This window comes from Dromiciops gliroides, chromosome 6, assembly GCF_019393635.1.
Source record: "Dromiciops gliroides isolate mDroGli1 chromosome 6, mDroGli1.pri, whole genome shotgun sequence".
In the NCBI taxonomy this organism is placed as follows: domain Eukaryota; kingdom Metazoa; phylum Chordata; class Mammalia; order Microbiotheria; family Microbiotheriidae; genus Dromiciops; species Dromiciops gliroides.
In genome coordinates, this window is record NC_057866.1 from 232,524,072 (window position 1) to 232,543,479 (window position 19,408).

The following is a 19,408-nucleotide window of genomic DNA, read 5'->3' on the forward strand; positions in this document are numbered from 1 at the left end:
TACAGGGCAATGAGGTTTAAGTGCCTTGCCCAGGGTCACACCTCTAGTAAGTTTCAAATGTCTGATGCCGGATTTGAACGCAGGTCTTTTTGAATACAGGGCCAGTGCTTTATCTACCACACCACCTAGTTGCCCCTATGGATGACTTATTAATGATTTTCACCTCTGGAATATCCAGGGGTGTGTTAGAACAAGCTTGTACTGGTTTGGCTAGAGAGCTGATTGTTAAATTTTGAGTGTGAGCATTTACATCTTGAAAAATCAACAAATGCTACAAATCAAGCCTTGTTTCATTGTTTTCTTGATTATTTACATTTAAGAACGTGATGGAGAAAATGTTTATTATACAAATTATACTTCAAAGTGTGTCATGTGCATTTTTTCATAGATTTAGTTCTTAAACATTTACCAGCATATTGCTGGGATTATCCCTTTCCAGCATCCAACTTTAGATAGCCAGCAGGGTTGTACTTTATTTGCTCTGCTTTTGAATTTACAAGGAGGTGGTTTCTTTTTTTAAATAACATTCTTTTCTTTTTCAATTTTGAGTTCCAAATGCTCCCCCACCAACCTTTACTCACTTACAGAAAAGACAAATAATATGATATCAGTTATAGATTTGAAATAATACAAATACACTTAAGCAAGAAAAAAAAGAAAAGGAGAAAAGTATGCTTCAAATTGCACGGAGTTCATCAGTTCTTTTTCTCTCTCTGGAGGTAAATACCATCTTTTTTCATCATGGGGCCTATGTAATAGTCTTGAGTCATTATATTAATTAGAGTAGCTAAGTCATTCACAATTGATCATCATTACAACATTGCCATTACTATGCACAATGATCTTCTGGTTCTTCTCCTTTCACTTTGCATCAGTTCATATAATCTTGCCTTTTTTTTTTTAAACCACCCCATCATTGTTTTTTATAACCCAAAAGTACTCTAGCACACTGATGTAAACACAACTTGTTTAGCCATTCCCCAATTGATGGACCTTCCCTCAATTTCCAATTATTTGCCACTCCAACAAAGCAGCTATAAATATTTCCATATATGTAGGTCTTTTTCATTTTCCTTTGTTCCTTTTGGGGTACAGATCCAGTAGTGGTGGTTCTGGGTCAAATAGTATATACACAGTTTGATTTCCCTTTGTGCATAGTTCCAAATTGTTCTGCAGAATGGTAGGATGAGCTCACAATTCCACCAAACTGCTTATTATTTTTTTCCCAATATATTTTATTTTTTAAATAAAAATATTTTATTTTCCAGTTACATGTAGAGATAGTTTGCAACATTTGTTTATATAAGATTTCCAATTTCAAATTTTTCTCCCTCCCTCCCCTCCCTCCCACCTCCCCTAATCTGATATAGGTTTTATATATATATACACACATACACACATACATACACACACACACACACACACACACATATATATATATATAATAACATTAAACATATTTCTTTCTGCATTAGTCATATTATAAGAGAAGAATCAGAGCAAAAAGGAAAAACAACAGCACCAAAAACAAAAGTAATAATATGGTCCAATCAGCAACCATATTACACAGTTCCTTTTTTTTCTGGATTTGGAGAGCCTTTTCCATCCTGAGTCCTTTGGAACTTTCTTGTACCATTGTATTGGTGAGAAGAATATAGTCTATTACAGTTGATTAACACATAATGTTGATGATACTGTGTATAATGTTCTCCTGGTTCTATTCATCTCACTCATCATCAGTTCATGCAAGTCTTTCCAGGCTTCTCTGAACTTCTCTTGCTCATCATTTCTTACAGCACTATAGAATTCCATTACATTCATATACCATAACTTGTTCAGCCATTCCCCAATTGATGGGCAACCCCTCAATTTCCAATTCCTTGCCACCACAAAAAGAGCAGCTATAAATATTTTTGTACATGTGGATCTTTTTCCCTTTAAATGTTCCTTTTTCTTTTTCTTTTCTTTTTTTTTTGTTGTGGGGCAATGAGGATTAAGTGACTTGCCCAGGGTCACACAGCTACTGAGTGTCAAGTGTCTGATGCCAGATTTGAACTCAGGCCCTCCTGAATCCAGGGCCAGTGCTTTATCCACTGCACCACCTAGCTGCCCCTAAAATATTAATTAATAGATTTTTTTTTTTGGTGAGCCAATGGGAGTTAAGTGACTTGCCCAGGGTCACACAGCTCAGAAGTGTCAAGGATCTGAGGCCAGATTTGAACTCAGGTCCTCCTGAATCCAAGGCCTATCTCTATCCATTGCACCACCTAGCTGTCCCCAAACTGTTTATTATTAGTTTACCTATTTTCCATCATCCCTGCTAGCATTTGTCCTTTCTGATAGGTGTGACAACTTTAAAGTTATTTTTTAAATTTGCCCTTCTCTAATCATTTGTACTTTATAGTATTTTTTAATTTCTAGGAATTTTTTCATTTTCATTTCTAGGAATTCTTGTTTGAATTGGGTCAATTAGCATTTTTGAGGTTTTCCAATGTGGTTTTCTTTCTTTTCTTTTTTTCACTTAGTAATATTTTATTATTTTCTCCAATTACATCTAAGGATTTGGGCATTAGTTACCAGCTATACCCGGTGAAAACAGGAGTCCCCTGTAATTCCTTTCTGACCATTTGTCTAACTCCCTTAATATTTCTGGGCTGAAAGTTTCTGAAGCTACTGCTGCTGTAACCACCTCTGAGGCCCCCTGCTGATGTAACCCCATGAACACTCCTGGCTGCTATCAACCCCAGTACCACAGAACTCTCCTGTCAACTTCCCAAGCTGTATTATACTGGAAAAATATCTCACTCTGACCTTTTGTTGGCTCTGCCTCTTCAAAATTTGATTTGGGGCTTTATTTTTTTTAATTTAAATTTTTGTTTGTTTGTTTTTGCAGGGCAATGAGGGTTAAGTGACTTGTCCAGGGTCACATAGCTAGTTAGGTGTCAAGTGTCTGAGGCTAGATTTGAACTCAGGTCCTCCTGAATCCAAGGCCAGTGCTTTATCCACTGTGCCACCTAGCTGCCCCCTGGGGTTTTATTTTAAAATTATTTGGAGGGAAATTTTGGGAGAGTTCAGCTGGGTTGCTTCCTGTACTCTGCCCTCTTGGCTCCACCTCTCACAGGGGTTATGTCTTGATTGACATTCCCACTGTGCCCATAACTGACTACACCTAAGCTTTTTAGGTAGAAGTGGTGATGTGAATATAAGAAATGGATCTTGAGTTATATGCTGTATCCTATAATTTTAAAGGCTTTCAGGAGATCATTGAAAATTTATTGATAAATTCCTGCCTTATATTATCTCATAAATTTTTTTGTCAGTTTTAAAAACCATTCCCATTCAGTTCCTCTTTCATTCAGTTTTTTTTTCAAAATGCTTTTTTATTCAGGAATTCCTCAACTAAAACCTTTGATTTTAGGATTTGGGTAAAAAAATTATAAAGAAACTCCACACTTGTTAGATCTTTTAATGTGACAATATTTTTATTAAACCATTTCAAAGTGTAATAGTGGTGAAAGCTTCTTTTTAACCCCAGATAAATCAATGCATACAATTTTCTTTCCTCAAATCAGTTCTTTCCTTTGATGTCATTATTTTTTTTAATATAGAGGAATTTTTTTTCTGTTTTTATTGTCCCAATCACAAATAAAGTGACAGCATTTGGTATACTTCAGCTGTAATCCTAGTAAGAAGAGAATCTACTTACTTAATCTCCATGGAAATGTCTAGAATATGTGTGATTCTTAATGCTTCACAAGAGCATTTTCATGTTGTAAACACATTTTGACATACTTTTGAGAAAGATCCTGTCCTTTTAGTCCAGAAGCTAAAATAAGGTCATTTAGGCCTACCTGTATTATTTAAAAGTCAATATGACTGGTATTAATAAAACCCTACTATGTGACTGTCACTTCTATAAGCCCTGAGAATAAAAAGGCAAAACAAGTTCCTGCTCTCAAGAATTCTACAGCCTAATGGGAGAGACAACATTCAAACAACAACATGCTAATAATTAGGGATGATATATTATAGATAATCTCATAGAAAATATTAAATGACAAAATGAGGATGGAAAGCCTACTTCAAATGAATGATCTCTTCCTCTGGTCCCTAACTTGTTACACTGAGTTTCAATGGGTTCCTCCTCTTCACTTAAATTCTGGGTTTCTGATGGTTTGGTTATAGATATTCTTCCAGGATAAATAAAATAGAACTTATTACTGATGGTAGATTTCTTTATCACATTAAATTATTAGACTTGGAAATATTTGTGGGGCAATGAGGGTTGTGACTTACCCAGGGTCACACAGCTAGTAAGTGTCAAGTGTCTGAGGCTGGATTTGAACTCAGGTCCTCCTGAATCCAGGACTGGTGCTTTATCTACTCTGCCACCTAGCTGCCTCTGCTGATATATTTTTTAATGAAAATAGAATAGATAGACTTTTTAAAAGTTATCTCACCATTTACATTGTCAAAACTGTTTGGATATTGATACATAAGGTTTGCTGAGGATTTAGATAGTGGGCACAAATACCTCAAAAGTATGAAGCCACTCAGAAAATAACATTAGAAATGATAATGTAGGGGCGGCTAGGTGGCGCAGTGGATTAAGCACCGGCCCTGGATTCAGGAGTACCTGAGTTCAAATCCAGCCTCAGATACTTGACACTTACTAGCTGTGTGACCCTGGGCAAATCACTTAACCCTCATTGCCCCGCAAAAACAAAAACAAAAACAAAAACAAAAAACCGAACAAAAAAATATTTAAAAAAAAGAAATGATAATGTTGATTACCAAATGATGTTCTGAAGAGTCAGAGCAGCTTGCTATGAGTTATTATGAGTTTAACTACATGACAGGACAACAATGTCATGGAATGTCAACCAACCACTCTAATCGATAAGCATTTATTAATTGCCTACTATGCATCAGGCACTGTTAGGTGCTACAGAAACAAATATAAATGCTATAGGTGCTTATATTCTGTTAGAGGGATAAACCTCTTCACAGATGGGTAATTACAGGACATATAGAAAATAAATACACAGGGATGCAACAGTATTGACTGGAAGAATAAAGAGAGGCATTTTTGAAGATGTCCATGAGTTGAGAATTGAAAGTTGATACAGCATTGAAGATGGCAAGAAAGAGCATATCTCCAAGGACAGAAAATGAATTGTTATATAAGGGGATAGTAAGTGGCCTAGTTTGACTCATATGTAGAATATATTAAAGAGAATTTCTGTAATCAACCTGGAAAGAAAGGCTGGATTTGACTGTGAAGGCTTTCAGTCAGTCTTTATGGAGAAAAATTTATGTGTTTTACTAAAGTCAATGTGATGCCAATAAGACTTTTTGTACAAGTGAGTGACATGATCAGAGCTATGCTTTAGGAGAATGGATATTGGATTAGAGAAGAGAAAGATGAGTCAGGGTGACCAAGAGTTGATGAAGGCTTGACATAGGTCTTTGTTATTGGAGGGAAGAGAAAGTGATATGGTGTGAGAGATGTTGTGGACAAGAAATGGATATGAATTATCAAATGATGAGAGTCAAAAGGTAGAAGTGGATGTGATAAGGAAGAAACAAGTCTACTTCCTCACCCAGTTAAATGTATGTGTATGTGGGGATGGTAGTAAGGATCAAAGCATGAGGGAAGATGCAGTGAAGTTTGGAAAGGTTGTCCACGTATTCAATAATTAGAAGAACCAGACTTTGTGACCCTAAGGAAAAGTCATTGAATAGGGTCTGGTGGACCATGACCTAGTGATGGGCCTCTTAAAACTTAATCAGGCTGGTCCAGAAAATATAGACATATCCATTTGCTCAGTCTACATTTCCTGTTTTCAACAAATAGATAGATAAAATTTTATTTCATATATGTATGTATGTATATATATGCATGTATATATATATGCAATTTAGTTCTTTCATTACTGAAATAAAATACACATGGACATAAAGACATTTTGTTTAAACATAGATACATATTTGCTATGTAAAATGCAGACAAAATACAAATTCCATAAATTGAGAAGAATCAAGTTTTTTTTTAAAACTTACTGTTTTCCCCTTCTCTTTGTGGTCAAAGATTTGTCTATAAGTTATGGAATGGTGTCTATTGTGAAAGTCACAAATATTGCTTCACATGTGCATTTAGCCAAAGTGATTTGCTTAGGGTCATGCAAGTAGTAAATGATGAAGGCCAGCTTTTAACTCACATCTTCCTGATGCCAGACCCAATGCTCTGTACCATCTTCATGCTCATAAATAAATTAAATGACTATCTTCTGACAGACAGTAATGATTTGAAGATTCAAGAAAGTACTTCCAAGGGTTCATCAGTGATGCTCCTAATAGTCAAATCTAAGACTAAGAATGCAGAAAATGAAGGGAGGGTTTTGCTATTATTCTCTTTTGTATTTTTGAACAAATTGAACACATTGATAGTGCTTTGGAGACACAACCTTAATTCACAAGCTTTGGAACTCTTTCAATGTCAAGAAAATATTTAGCCCAATCAGAAACACTTTGAATTAAACATATGACAAAAATCACACAACTTTTTCACAACTCTCAATATACCTTAGGAGAAAGGAGTAAGAGCCTATATCCTATTTATTCTTTAAGAACTGTAAACGTTCATGAATTCAGTAAAGTCTTTAATACATTTATATTTATATTATCTTTATAAAAACTTCATGTAAGTATAGAAAATGTTTTGGGTGCTAAATGTGCACACAAAGAAAAAAATTCATAAATATTTAATGTGAAATATTCCGTGCATGAGAACTTTAATTTTATCTTTACTGGATCTGAGCTGTATGGACAAACTAGGCAATAAACTACACCCACCCAGGTGAATGGTCGATGCAATCTTCCATCCACTAAATAAATGGATGTTAGGGCAAGTTAATACTTATTAGATTAAATGAGTATGTAAGTCACCCTTTCTGTCAAGAATCAGTTTGTTGCATTTGTAGACTAATTTCAGACCAATAAAAGTTTGCCATCAATCAGTATTAGTCCATTTAGCAGTACTTGCTATAAATGCTTATGACATTATAGGAAACTGCCACCTCATAACATTGCTATATTTCTTCTACCAGAAAACCCATGTCTTAAATTATCAATTTTCTCTTTATAAGCATAGTTTCTGATACTCCATTTTAATTTCCCACCATTTTTCCTTTATAAAAATATTTTATTTTATTTTATTCAAATATAAAAACAATTTTAACATTCATTGTAAAAAATTAGTGCCCAAATCTCTTCCTCCTTCCCTGCCTTCCCTCCCTTCTCATTGAGAAGGCAAGTGATTTTATATAAATCATATATATGTAGTCATGCAAAACATAATAGTCTAGCTTTTAAATAAAAAAAACCTGACAAAAAAGACTCACAATAAAAAATAAAGTAGAAAAATAAGAATGCTTCAATCTGTATTCAGACTCCATCAGTTCTTTCTTTTAATATAAATGGTATTTTTCATCATAAGTCCTTCTGAATAGTCTTGGATCATTGTATTGCTGAATACAGATAAGTCATTTGCAGTTTACCATCATACAATATAGTTATTATTGTATACAACGGTGTCTTGGTTCTGCTCATTTCAATTTGCATCAGTGCATGTAAGTCTTTCCAGGTTTTTCTCAAACCATCTTGCTTGTGACTTTTTATAACACGACAGTTATGATCATACACCAGACATTCCCCAATTGATGAGCATCCCTTCAATTTCCAATTCTTTGCCACCAAAAAAAAAAGATTTTCTAAATATTTTTGTACATATAAGTTCTTGTCCTTTTATTTTTCTTTGCTATCTTTTTATCTCTTTTTATCTCACAGGTACAATTGGTATTGCTGCGTGAAATGGTATACACAATTATATAGCCCCTTGGGGATGGTTCCAAACTGCTTACTACAATGGTTAGATCAGTTCACAACACCATGAACAATGTATTAATGTCCCAATTTTATCACATTCCCTCAAAAATTTGTCATTTTTGTTTTCTGTCATTTTAACCAGTCTGATAGGTATGAGGTAATATCTCAGAGTTGTTTTAATGTGCTCTTCTGTAATAGTTATTTAAAGCATTTTTATATGACTATAGGCAACTTTGATTTCTTTATCTGAAAATTGCCAGTTCATATCCTTTGATCATTTATCAGTTGGAGAATGACCTTTATTCTTATAAATTTGACTCATTTCTTTAAATATTTGAGAAATGAGTCTTCTATCAGAGAAATATGCTATAAACTATTTCCCTAATTTTTCTCCTTTCCTTCTAATCTTGACTGCATTGATTTTGTTTCTGCAAAACATTTTAATTTTAAGGTAATCATATGGGAATTAAGATTGCCAGGAGTAGTGTCAATAATCTCAGATCTACATATAAAGAGGAATTAAGAAGCTTCTGCATGAAGGTGAAAGAGGAGAGTGTAATAGTGAGTGGGCTTGGAGCTCAGTTGAAAAACAAAAACAAAAAAAACAAAACAAAAACATAACAGCCTTAGATAATACTCTTACACCAAGCCATGTAGTCCTAAATCTGGTCTTCTTATGCTATGGTTTCCACATTCAAACTGCTTTATTCTTTAGTTTTGAATCTAGCCTCTACTGTAGCTCTACCACTAATTCCTCACTATTGGCTAAACTAAGCTGACAAACACACCCAAGAGCAAATTAAGATTGTACACCTAAATATTTATTCACTTCCTTATATTTGGGTAATAAGCCCAAATCACAGAATTTCAGAGCTGAAAGAGACTTTAGGAGGTGGGGCTCAGATGATGAACAACTTTAAAATAATTCCTTGAATAAAAATTTGGAGAGGAAGAGTCAATATACAGTCAGGGTGAAACAATTTTCTAGACTAAGACAATTTAGCCAAGATCCATGGCACCAGGCTGGGCACCAACCCAGAGCATGGCAGCACCACCAACAGGCCTTGAAGGAGATTACAGGAGCAGCAGCAGCAGCAGCTTTGGAAGCCCAGAAAGGGTAAGGATATTAGGCAGCTGGTCAGAAGAAGATTTTAGACAACTGTTTTCTGGTATTGGATGCAGCTGGTGCTTATTGGGACCTCTATTGTCCATATGCAATTGTGCATCACAGTTCTGTATACCATAGACAGAGAAGAACACTTGTAGTTGGTCACAAAAGAACGGGCTCCCTAGTTGCAATTCCCAGGCAGAGATGAGTACTAAAGCTCATGGTGGCAGTAAAGCAGGGGAACTAGTCACAATTCCAAGGACAAGAGCAGTGTCAACACTTGTGATTTCAGGAGATCAGGGGCTCTTCTGGGGTAAAGACCATAGTGTAGATTAGAAGAGAAGTAAGTAACCACACCTCTCCCCTGATTATACCACCTTGAAGCAGGAAAACTTGCAGGCCCCCAAGGCATTTACATAAATAAAGCTTGTTGATTGACTAAGTTATCTGTTCCAGAAGCTGAAGGTTACAGAGACTAGAGCTGAGGAGCTTCTGCAGGTAGCAGAAATCCATGAAAGGCTGGGTGTCTTGTTGAGCATCATCCTCAGGATATTTATCCAGTAGAACAATATCCATTAAAATTTATGACTTGTGAAGAAAAGACCTGGTGAAGATATCACCATGGCATCAGTGAAAGATATCAAGAAGCCTGTATGCAATGGCGTGAGTTATCTCTCCATTCATGTGCCCCGGACACACGTGTTTTTTGAGAAGGCATCTTTATAAATGGATTTACTTTGTGCATCAACTCTTTCCACTGCTACTATGAGGAGATGTTTGTTGCTATTTTTTTTAATGTGCCCTTTCATTGAATTGTGTCACCAACTGAGCATTAAGGTAAACAGATTAGTGATGTCTTATGAGCAATGGTATAAGTTAAAGAGAACTCACAATGTACCTACAAAAGATAGCTATTCATTGAAGAACTTTTAGTTAGCCTCCCTCCACCATTGTTAGTTGGTGCTGGTTCTCACAGATTTCTCAAGATTTAAAGTGGTCACTACAATGTGGAACAGTGGGTTGATACAAACAAAGCAGAAGGAGAGGAGGGAAATTCACCAGTTTAGGAATTTGCTATAAATGGCTTCATGTTAGTTCAATAAGAACAAATAGTGAGAAAGAACTGCTTTAAAAAAGCTACTGTAACCTTAGGCTTCAGAAAACAGAGTGACCAGATTAAGAAAGGTACTAGTATACTAGTATACTAGTATACTAGTAGAATCTATACTGGTTGTATTTGAAAGATTGTATTCCATTATAAACAGCATTTGACAAAGGAGACATTGGCAAACTACAATATGTTCTACAGGGAGGAGCCTGTAGAAAACAGGGAAATGAAGAGATTGAGCCTTTAAGAAGGCAGTCAGGGGGAGTAAGATATATGAAAGAGGAAGAAATTTTAAATAAGCTTCAATTAAGCATAGGATGCTAGGTGGTGCAGTGCATAAAGCACCAGCCCTGGATTCAGGAGGACCTGAGTTCAAATCTGACCTTAGACACTTACACTAGCTGTGTGACCTTGGGCAAGTCACTTAACCCTCATTGTGCCCCCACCAAAAAAAATACACACACACAATTAAGCATAGCACCAGGATCAATGAGTGGGAGGAAGATTTTGGAACTTTTCCAACAGTAGTGCTATCTAACAAGGAATGGGCTGGCTGATAAAGTCCTAAACTTCCATGTCTCTAGATGTTTACAGATGATCCCTTGAAGGTTATCAATTGGTGATATTATAGATGATTTCTATATTGTGTAGGAGGTTGGATTCACTGAACTTTGAGGTTCTTTCCATGATGAATAATTAGACCAGATTTAGGAGAAGGGTTCTTACCAAAACTGACATCCACTGGGATGGACTTCTGCTGAGAGTGAATGACAGAGGAAAACTAAACAGTTGCTGACTTTAATGTCAAAGTAAAATTAATAAAGAATCATTAGCAATACGAATGCCAAATTCTTTAAAGAAAGTTGAAACTACTTTAAGTAGCCAAGCAGTTGTTGACTTTCAGGAAACTAACTAGGCTAACCTAGAACTCAGTAATCAGAGAAGGGCAAGCTTATTTTAAACAAATATTTTTTGGATGCTTTAAAATCACACAAGTGCACTGAAAAGAGTAGTTATCAGTGTATCACACAAAAACTATTGTGGTATTCTGGTAAGTTGGCCTTTTCATCAGAAAACTTAAATTTAAGTCCTGGATTCAACCCTTTTAAAATGTTGTATAAATATGAGCTATTTATTTATGTAAATTTATCTTCTCCATGGAAAAACTTGTTGTTTATCCAAATTTCACCCTCTCATTCTCTTTTCAATTGTATGCACATACAGCAATACTACAAGGATTCTTGCTCTTAATTATGGTACAAGAGGGGAAATCGCACAAACTCTGTAGTCAGATAATCTGGGATCAACTGCTTATTCCTTGTCTAATCACAGCCTAGTTATTTAACCTCCCTAGGCCTTAGTTTCCTAAAATGTAACACAAGGTCTTGGGACTATATGACCTCTGAAGGTTCATACTGATCTATGATCCAGATGTTTATACATACACACATATATTTATGTATACACACACACACACATATATCCATGAATGAATGAGAAGGCACTAATTAAGTGGCTACTGTGTGCTGTGTGCTAGGCACTGGGAATACTAAAACAAATACAAGATAGTTCCTTCTACCAAGTAGGTTACATTCTATTAGGAGACAACACATTTAGGGGAGTGTTTTTTGTTTGTTTGTTTGTTTTGTTTGAGTGCCAGGAATGGCAAGTGGCCATGCCTTTCCCAATAATCTAATCAATAATAAAAATTAAGTTTTTCTGTGTTGTAGCCTCTTAACTATACATCAGTAATAGAAAGACAAAAGCCAAATCATCCCTGCCTTTAAGGAACTTACATTATAACAGGTGAAACAGCATGTATATTTATAGACCTATACAAGACACATAGAAAATAGATACACAGAAATCACAGAGGACTTAGTAAAGAGGAAGCGCAAAAGCTCTCCTATAAAGTACCATTTAAGCTGAGCATTGAAGGAGACAAGAGACAAGGTATTCCAAGCAGCAGAAGTGAACATGGACAGCATGGATGTATGGGAATCAGCCAGTACCATGGCACACAAACATCATATTGAGGAACAACAAATAGGCCAGTTTTCCTGTACCATAGTTTGGATGAAGAGGAGTAATGAATATTGAGATGAGAAAGGAAAAGAGAAGCCAAGTTGTAAAATGCGTTACATCCCAAACAACAATTTATATCTTTGTGTACAGGTCTTTGTAAAATTTTGAACGTTTTTTAACATCTATTTTATTTTTCAAAAATAGGAGGTTATCATTTGGTAAGACTCTGAACTCAATTAAAGCACTGAACCATAAAATTATAGAACTATTAGTTCCTCTCATCATAAGTCCTATTCTGAGAAAAGTCCCTTTTTACTTCATTCTTCCAAAATAGATGTCCATCTTCTACTTAAATATCTTCATTTATGGTATCTCCTAGATTTGCTGGTGCTTTGGGCTATTGGATAGAAATTTATTGTTCATATTGGGTCAAAATCTTTTTCCTTGTTCTTTTCATATAGCAGTGCTAATCTGTGCTCCCAGAATCAAATAGAATAATTTACCTCTATATAATGGTGCTTCAAATGTTTGAATACTGAATATTGTCATGTCTCCCATTAATATTTTCTTATGTGAAGAGATTAGCCCCTATCACTGAACTTCTCAGTAATATGATGCTTGCTTCGTTTTAATCAGAATTGAAAACTATATAGCTCAAAATGGTGGTAATGCAGAATGCTGAAATAGATAACAATCTGGCCCTCTTTGCCAACAGAGGAATTTAAGAAGTGAATTCCTTAAATACGGTTCTTTAGCAAGCATCCATTGTAAGACATGTCTGATGATAATACCCCCAGCAATTCCTGTTCCAAAAGCATATATTAATGTTTCTTTAATAGGCCATTCATATTGTGTTGTTAGAAGTAAAAATTCTCACACTGCTATAAGATGAATCAGAGTGAAAACATTTACCAAGAATGTATTAGTTAATCAAAAATAAAAGTTGGATGCATGAAGATGGTCCATTCCCCATTGTAATCCAACCCTAAATCATGCAGATTATCTAACTGATGACCACTTCAAGGAAACTAAAATCTTTGGGTTTGGGTCCTTAAGTGTATTCCTTGACACTCCTCTTGTCTTTAGAAAGCTTTTAATTAGTTCTTTTTATAGTGTACAGAGGAACTGAAAACTACATCATTCAAAATGGTAGTTATGTGGAAAGCCAAGAGTGAATACTTAAAAAAACAAACTCTTAAAATTAGTTTTCATGAAATAGTTTAAAATTTGATTCTCTCTTCCCACAGATGAATGAGAGAACTGAATTCCTTCAGTATGGTTCAAAATAAAATGAACTTGTGAGTCCATGGGAAAAGAACAGTGGACAATCTGATAAATATGGAGAAAAGAATTCACTTAATTACAGTACACTATACTTTGAAGGTTATAAAAGGATATCAAGTGTACGTTTTCTAAGCTTGTACTAATTAACTTATAATATAACAAAAATCAAATTTTAAATGCTATATTAGAGCCTTTCAGTCATATAAATAACTTTAGTAAGCTTAGTGTAAAGCTTAGTTAGTCGTCCTTATTAGTAAGTGAATTATTTTGAAATGTTTGAATTATTTGCATGTAGGGATCGTAGATGTATGTGAGATTACATCATATGTCATGTTAATTCAGGATATCAGTGACTAAAAAATTCAACAACATAAAAGAAAGACAGGACGGAAATGTTCAAAAGTTATGATTTTCCCTTTTCAGCTTTGTTATTATCCTAAATTGTTATAAAAGAAGTCACACATATTTAGCCAGATGGGCTAACCCTGGTCATTTATAGATACATAGTTGGATAGATAGATAAATAGATAAATGATAGATAAAAAGAAAAAAGATATATAGATATAGATATATGTATATACCAAACACCATCATATAATTTTACCCCAAGCTTACTCTCTTAATGGACGGAGCGAAATATTTTATTACTGATAAGATTGATAAAAAGAGCATCACCTGAAGTTTCTCATTAACTATCAGATAAGTACGGCCTTTGACATGAAGTGGGCTTCATGTCCAAATACAGTAATCCAACATGAGGAGAAATCTACAAGCAAGAAATGGAGTCTCATTTAAACATGTTAGGTTTAAGTGTCCTCTTTTCACCTTTTAGCTTTATTTTGATTTAGCATTGATTTTGTCCTTTGCTTTAACCAGTCAATCATCTAAATGCACACAGACAGATGATTCTGAAATGACCATGCTGAAAACCAGTCATGTCCAGTGTGTTAAGATATAATCAATTTTGTTTATTTTATTTTTCAATTCTGTTTGATGCTGGCCATATCTAACATCTTCTTACGCTATTCTTGAATAAATGTGATGGAGAGACATTAGTTGTCTGAATGTCTTTGCTTTCTTTCATTTCTAAATCCTGATTTCATTTTCTGACATAGTTTAGGTTTTGTTTTATTCTTTATATATAAATTCCATTTTACTCATATTTAAACTGAACTGAAGTCACCTTATTTTTTGAATCCTAATTTCAAACCTTTCAAGTTCCTTCTGTTACCAGGTCCATGTCATATTACTTCCTCCTATATTTTCTGATGTTCCAGGCCAAATCCCCCATTATCTGTACCCCCCCATGTTCCATATGCTTGAAATGCCTCACCTTTCCTTATTCACCTATTTAGTTCATACACAGTCAATTACATCCACAAAGTTTTCTTTCTTATAGAAGTTAGAACAAAGTTCAGAATAATGCAATACTTAAATACAGAATCATTACTCTCATTGAAGATTTATTATTATCAAGTCATGTTAATGAAAGTTTTAGCTTAACTATAGGCTTCTAATATTTTTGGGTCCTCATTATTCCTCAGTCCACCACACTTGCTGCTTATTACAATGTACATGTCTCCATAAATTTGAATACTCCCTTCTCTTTTATGCTCTAACTGGAAGAGAGTGATTTATTTTGCCCCCAGGAAATGCCATACATATCTATGTTTCTCTCCCTATTTACTACTGGTCTTGTTGCTCATACCTAAAATGACTCTGAATAAAAGCATTGGCACACAATTTACTAAACCATAAAGACCAGCTTCTTGGTCTTTATTCAGTAGTAGTATAATCATTTTTTTAAGCTAGTTCCCAGACACCTATCCATTCTCTCCAGTATCTGATTCTAAACTTCTTTTTTAATTGCTTTTTTTTCAAATAAAGATTTTCCTCCATCTTCCACACCTGCTCCCTCCAATTTGAGAAAGTAAAAAACACAATTCCTATTACAAATATATGTAGTTGAGCAAAATAAATTCCTGTATTGGTCATGTCAAAAAAATAATTCTCAATCTGTACTCTTAATTTGTTATCTATCAGGAGTGGGTAGCCTGTTTTTTTCATGAAACTTCAGGAAAATTGATTGGTTATTGTAGTTAGCAGAACCTAAGGGTTGGTTGCCTTTATAATATTGTTATTATATACATTATTCTCCTTGTTCTACTCATTTCACTCTGTACCAATTTATACAAGTCTTTCTAAGTATTTTTCATGAAAGTATCTTTTTCATCATTTCTTCTACTACAATAGTATTTCAGCAAATTAATATTCTGTCACTGTTCAGCCAATCCCCAATTGATGACCATTCTCTGTTTCTAATTTTTTGCCATCAAAAAACTGTACATGAGACCTTTCCCCCTTTCTTTGTTCTCTTTGAGTTATATATGTAGCATTGATGAGTTAAATGGTATGCATAGTTTAATTACCTTTTGGACATAGCTCCAAATTGCTTTCCATATTGGCTGAGCAAGTTCATAACTCCACCAACAATATATTAATATATGCTTTCTCACAGGTAGATAAATTAGAGTCAGCTAGGTTGTGCACTACATAGAACACTGGGGTTGGAGTCAGGAAGTGTTGAGTTCAAATATATCCTTGGACACTTGCTAGCTATTTGCCTCTGGGAGATCTTATAGTACTGGTCAGAGAAAGAAGGAGAAAAATAGTGGTAGTTGGTGACTTTTTGAAGCTTAGGTTTTTTAAAAATAGCTATTTATTGAACTGGCAACAAAGAAGGTTATTTTCTTTCTTGAACATGTATTCGACATGTTATAGCAAATATCAAAATATATCTAAGTGGATTATTACTACCCTCTTCTCATGGGCAATTCATGTGGGAAGAAATAATACTGCCAGAATGGACCTAAAAAGTATTTAAGCATGCACTGTTTTCATGACTATTGCCCATTGAAGACAAGGGATGCAGAAGGAAAAAAATGATTTCAAAAGAAAATATTGAGCTAAGAATGTAATTTTAAAATTTCTTTCTCAGAGGATAAAATCAGATGCAATGGGTTGATGTTACAATTTAAGCTGGTGTCATGAAAAATATCATAAAAATGAGACCCAGTAGTAACAACAACAACATATATAGATATATAACACAACTATATAAATGTAACATTATATATACATACATACACATCTATACTTATATGTGTTCATATACACATCATATGTTTGTGTGTATGTATATAATTTTGTGTATGTATTTATGTATGATGCATGTATGTATGTTACAAGAAGTTCCCCAAATGTGTTGTGCTATCTTTTCTTTTCTTTTTTTTCCTTTTTTCCTTTGTGAGGCAATTGGGGCTAAGTGACTTGCCCAGGGTCACACAGCTAGTAAGTGTTAAGTGTCTGAGGCCAGATTTGAACTCAGGTCCTTCTGAATCCAGGGCCGGTGCTCCATCCACTGCGCCACCTAGCTGCCCCCCCCCCAAATATAGAACACTTCACAGATTTGCGTATCATCCTTGTGCAGGGACCATGCTAATCTTCTCTGTATCATTCCAATTTTAGTATATGTGCTGCCAAAGTGAGCACTGTACTGTCTTTTCTATCTGAGGTCACAAAGGAAAATGGAGGGAGATCCAGGAAACTAAATATCAAACAAAAACTCAGCCTATAAGCAACTGAAATTCCTTCAGTTCAAAAATTGACTTTTTGTTGGGATATAAATTACTGAGGCCATTCCAATTTGTCTAGGGAAATGTTCCTTTCATGAGTTTTAGCTTCTTATAAATCCTCAGGTCATCACCATTTCACCTCCAAATCTACAAGGAAGGATACTTTCCAAATGTAATACTTCAAAAGTATCAAGGCTTTCTGATCTCCAGTAGATTGGATATATGTCCAACAATGTGCGTTCAGGTATTAATCAATTCTGAAGAATAGGGAAATAATAACAAATCTTATGAATAAGTGATCAAGACATTTATATCATCAAGATCTTTAATGATAATCTACTTTGTTGAACAGAGTCACTTTTTCGAGGTAGGTATGTACTTTGACACAAAAGGACTAGAAAGAAATCACTGGTATATATTAAATGTTGGAAGAAACACATATCCTGTATTTAGAAGAACCAATTTCAGGAAGGGGCCTTACAGGTTCTGTAGTCTAACTTTTTCACTTTATGGATCAGGAACCTGAAGCCAAGGAAAATTTACTTGCCTAAGTTCACATGGGTGGTAAATGACAGACCTAGGATTCAAACTCAAGTCCTTGACTCCAAACCAAGCATTTTTTTTCCACACTGCCTCTATGAGCTTCTACAACAGTAACAGCAGGCATGATTACAAAGAAATGTAAAAGAAATGCCAATAATAAATTAAAATTCACCTCTGACGATCAAAGTACCAGAGAACTGCCTTCTGAAGTATCCAAATATCATTCCTGAAGATGGTCTCTTCCCTGCCCCACAAAATACTTAATTGAACACCATATATAATACCAATATAATTTGCCTTCGAACCCAAAATACCTGATTCACTTTTGCAGAGGGAGACAGCCATTTCTATTCCTTCCTACAGCTAGGAATCTGAGGCACAGATGGGGTGTAATTGGCTTGCCTATCATCATAAAGCACTATACAACAGAGCCAAGCCTAGAGCAATCTTTTGGCCTCCAGTGCAATGGTCTAGCTTCTAAGTCATAAATATCTGTTGACTGATTGATGTATAGTAACTTTTCATAGTCTTTTTATCTCTGTTAGGGTTTAAGTCTGGATTAGTTTCTATGTCCTTGGTCAGCCATCTATTGCCAGTGGGGGGAAAAGCAATCAATAAGTAGTTTATATTTAGATTTTACTTTATGTTTACGAAAAATCCCACACATATTGTCTCATTTTATTCTTATCCATAGAGAATGAAAAAGTAGCAGGAGAGCTTGTCTTAGAGTAAGGAAGATCTGATTTAAAGTCTGGCATCTGATACATAGTGGATGTGTGACACTGGGCAAGTCATTTCACCTCTCAGGATTCCAGAACAACATCTCTGACTATAAATGAGAGAGCAGATGTTGATGCTCCAAGAAGAAGTTTCTTCTCTGTGAGTTTGCTTAATTGGTGAAACCACAAATATATATGAACAGAGGGAAGGAGGGAAAAAGGGAAGAAAGATGAAAGGAAGAAATGGGAGAAGGATAGGAGACATCAAGGGATGAAGGAAAGAAGGAAGAGAAAAAAAGCAAAAAAGCAGAAGGGGAGCAAGAGCATGAAGGAGGGAAGAAGGAATTAAAAAAAAGGAACATGCTGAAGGAAGCAATGCAGTGATGATCCCATCACTCTCTTTTTTATGCCATTTCTCATTCCTGGAATTTTCTCCTGTTGAAATTATTTCTTATTTCTAGGCTCAGCTTGAATACTTGTTCCTCTTGGGGGAATTCTAATCAACCTTCCCCCACCTCCAATTGTGTGCAGCAAATGTTTACATTTGCTATCTATGGGGAAAATATATATCCAAGACACGTTTTTTCAATTTTGTTTACATTATTGATATTTTATCCATTGCTTTCTTAAGTCTAGACAATAAACTAAGCATTAGATGAAGCCTTGATTTATAGTGTTTTCCCATTTCTGAGGTGCAAATGTTCACATTGAAGATTTAACAATTGGTTCTCTGAGCTGAGTCAAACTGGCTCCAGCAAACCCTTGTCCCCACCCAACCTATATGTTGCTCAAATTGTCTACATTACTCTACTTGCATCTCTTCTATATAATTGAACACTGGGTCTTTGCATTCCTAGAATGCAGCGGGATGAATTACATTACTGCATATGTTTAATAGACACTTAGTATGTGTCTTCTTGAATTAAATTGAATCTCCATTTTATAGATAAAACTACTGAGGTTCGGAGAAGTTAAGGTCTTTGCTCAAGAATATTCAAATAAGAAGCCATTGAACAGAGAGGCAGAGGGTATAGAAGAGTGAAAGGGATCTCTGGCCTGAAGTCAGAGACCCTAAATTCAAATCCCCTCTCAGACACTT

At 35.1% G+C, this 19,408-nt stretch overlaps 1 non-coding gene across 1 annotated transcript; it reads right to left on the minus strand.

Moving 5' to 3' along the window:
- Window positions 1-16,857: 16,857 nt before the first annotated feature.
- On the minus strand, window positions 16,858-16,964 carry LOC122733218. The gene has a single exon (XR_006353801.1). It is a non-coding gene; the product is annotated as a U6 spliceosomal RNA (small nuclear RNA).
- Window positions 16,965-19,408: the final 2,444 nt, after the last annotated feature.